This window comes from Myxocyprinus asiaticus, chromosome 20 (assembly GCF_019703515.2).
Source record: "Myxocyprinus asiaticus isolate MX2 ecotype Aquarium Trade chromosome 20, UBuf_Myxa_2, whole genome shotgun sequence".
In the NCBI taxonomy this organism is placed as follows: Eukaryota; Metazoa; Chordata; class Actinopteri; order Cypriniformes; family Catostomidae; genus Myxocyprinus; species Myxocyprinus asiaticus.
This window is the reverse complement of record NC_059363.1, coordinates 11,709,537-11,713,122: the sequence shown is the minus strand read 5'-3', so window position 1 is coordinate 11,713,122 and position 3,586 is coordinate 11,709,537. Positions and strand designations below refer to the sequence as shown.

General features: G+C 31.8%; 1 long non-coding RNA gene across 1 annotated transcript; it reads left to right on the top strand.

Annotated features, from left to right (window-relative positions):
• The first annotated feature begins 376 nt into the window (after positions 1-376).
• On the top strand, positions 377-3,384 carry LOC127411579 (uncharacterized). The gene is made up of 4 exons (XR_007892308.1): positions 377-1,090; positions 1,359-1,405; positions 1,726-2,080; positions 2,956-3,384. It is a non-coding gene; the product is annotated as an uncharacterized LOC127411579 (long non-coding RNA).
• Positions 3,385-3,586: the final 202 nt, after the last annotated feature.

Here is a 3,586-nt window from a genome sequence, read left to right as displayed (position 1 = left end):
TGAATTCTGGCTCAAGTAGACATATCAGACTGCAGGCTTTAATCTCTCTGCTCACACTACTCTTTTATACTTTCCTTGCCTTTATTTACACATTTTATAATTAAAATATACCATATATTTTAACTTAAATGGTAAGTTCTACACTTTTCTAACATTTGCTTTCCTGAAATCAAGTCTAGTCAAGGTTTCTTGTATTTAATTTTTTTTATTTTTTATTATTATTTTTTTTATAGTTTTACATGAATATCCATCTTGTCTCTAACACTTAGACTTAGAAAGCCAGTTTTTGGAACTATACCTTTAAGAATTTAATACGAAATTGTCCTATTTACTGCTAACCTCTTTGCATGCTAAGTTCACATTGTCTATAATCAGGGTGAACCAAGTTGTTGAACACGGAACAGCGCTGAATAGCCATAAATGTGGGCGGTGATATGATAATGTGCTTGGTGCATCATAGCAATCATGGAAAACAGGCCTGCCACTGCATAAAAAGGCATTTACAGAGGCACAGCAGCAAACAAAACAAAACACTACATACAAAATAAATAAAAAATGTTTCCCATGATAAGTCTCATAAGCATGGGAAAAGGTAATCAGTTAGCACAGTTTGCTAAAGTTTATGTTATCTATGAATTTTCAATGACAATAGTCACTAACTGCACCAGAAGGCACTCCATCTTGTCCAGCAGGTTTCCGCTTCCGCACCACATTCATATCGAGGCTTGGTTTTAATCACTCAGCGTGGCGCAACCTACAAAGGTCAAGCCCATTGATTAACTGAATAAAAGGGTGACTTGTAACTAGCGACTGACACAAGAGGTTGTAGCCTTTAGCCTCCTCATTAGTGTGCCTGCCTCCCTTGCCGGAGTACCCGGTTCGAATCCCACTTGGAGTGAGTGGAGTAGGACCGGTTACACCTACAACCAATAAATGATATATTTTAATGTTTAATCTATGAATTGTTGAAAGTGGTGTTTTTTTAGCACTTAATGCTGCACTGAAACTAACTTAGATGAGGAACACGTCGATGAGGAGGAGGATGAAGACAATGACGATTATGGTGAAGTGTATCAGAAAAAAACATCAGGTTTGTTTATATTTATATATTTTTGTTTCTGTCATCTGTACCACAGTCATCCTTCTAATTTCATCAAGGCTTTTGTATATTGTTTTTTATTTTTTTTTAAATAACCTAAAATTCTCTGACTGAAATCGAAAAAAGAAGCATCCAGTCAAATGAACATGTTGGCAAGTTGTAAATGTGTATGTAAATGTAAGTTAAAGGCAGTAAATATCAGTGTCTTTATCGTGTAAATACCATGTTTTTTTTTTTTTTTTTTTTTTTTTTTTTTCAGATAATAAAAGGCCAGTAAGATTGAAAAGATTGATTGTTTTTGTACTGGTAAGTATTAAAAATATTCAAATGTACTAATTAAAAAGCTTTTTTCAGTAGTTACAGTATATTCTTATTATCAAAAATAATGTCAGTCAAATCAGTGTGTATCAGTACAAGAATTATTCTCTTCAATAGCTCTGATCTGCTTACAAGAAGTGAAACTGACTCAAAACACAAACAGCATCACATTTTGTCACTTTATTCTGTTGCTTTTCATTCTACATGTAGAGACGCATAAATTACAGCTACTATTTCTCTTAACATGCTACAAACTGATAAAGACTACAGGCTCATGGCTGATGTAGTGTGCTTGTTTTTATTTTCAGTAGTCAAGAAATCATCACTGAAGACCCTGAAGAAATGGCTGACATTACTCTTCAGACACCTGTGAAAACCAAACACTGCTTTTCTCCAAACCCTTAAGAAATAAGACTGAACTTCATCCTCCTTCATCTACTTTGACTGAACTAGTAAGTTGTGAACATGCATGTAAATGTACTGTAACTTAGAGGCAGTAAATGTCAGCATGACTTTACAATGTTAATACCATGTTTTTGCTTCAGGAAGTATAATATGGAATAATGGGGGAATCTCAACAGAGGAGACTGTGTAGCGGATCATGGGGAGGTTTTTGCAGCTCCTTGGCTAAAGAGGAACTGGCCAGAGGGATTATTGTATTCTGTAAGTTAATGCACTATACATATACATGTTTGTGTAGTATATGAGACAGCAGTTAGTTTAAGGCTAGTTTACTTACATTTACATTTATTAATTTAGCAGACGTTTTTATCCAAAGTGACTTAAATATGAGGAATACAGCAACAATAATATTTGCAATAATATGAGCTGCAATACAAAGTTTCAAAATGCTCAGAGAAGTACAAGTAGGGAGGAAGGTGAGAGTCAGTGGTGTAAGAATGGACTGAGAATGGATAAATGTTTATTTGGATATACTTATGTTGAATGTGTATTTTTGCTGCTAAAAAAACTTTTTTATTTTTTCGGTAACACAGTAAAATAAGGTTCCATTTGTTAACATTAGTTCACACCATTAGTTAACATGAACTAACAATTAATATATTTCTTACAGCATTTATTAATCTTTGTTAATGTTAGTTAATAAAAATACAATTGTTCATTGTTAGTTCATAGTACATTAACTAATGTTTACAAATGTATTAGTATATGTTTTAATTTACATTAACTAAGATTAATAAATGTTGTGAAAGTATTCTTCATTGTAAGTTCATGTTCACTAATGTTGTTAACTAATGTTAACAAATGAAACCTTATTGTAAAGTGTTAGCATTGTTTCGCTATTATTGTGTCTGAACCATGATCATAAGGAGAAAAAGTGTATATACTGTACTAGGTGTACTTGATGTTACACACATTTCAATATAATTTATGCTGGATACAGCGACTTATTGTTAAATAATTGGACTTGCATGAAAATTGGGTCTACCTTTACATATATATGATTTCATTAAGACATTCAGTTAGTCCATGTTGCTTTTAGTAATAATTCATTGTATTTTATTCTTTACTATTTACAGGTACAGTAAAGAAAAACTCCCAAACAAAGAACTCATGGGATGAAGATTTGGAAAGACATGTTGCACAATGACCATGTGATGCACAGCTCCCGAGATGCTGGAAGGAGAAAAAGAGCATATGCATGTTATTATGCAAAATAAAATATTTAAAAAGAAATCTTCCTGATCAGTTGAATTCAAACAAATGGTTTAAATTATTAAAATATGTTTAAGTTTGCTCAGTATTAAATTAGGTCAATCAATGGCAAAGAAAGAGCTGTTTTGCCTTTATCAAACTGTATTGTTGAAACATATTTATTTTGTTTAGACCAACTAAATTTTTTAATTTCATACTCTTCATTTAAGTTTAAATTTAAATACTTCACATATATTGTGAAGTCATAATATAAGTCATAATATGTACTTTATTTAAGATCTTGCATATTTATATGGGCCTAATTGCTGTTTGTAACATTTTGTATTTTTTCATGCACATGAAACGCATATATGTTTGTAAAATGTTGTAAATAAATGTTATTTATCCATTCAAGTGAGTTCTTGTACTTTTATTATGATGAGATGGTTATATAGATTTGTTAAAATGTTTTATTTACAGTACAGTGCATCCGGAAAGTATTCACAGTGCTTCACT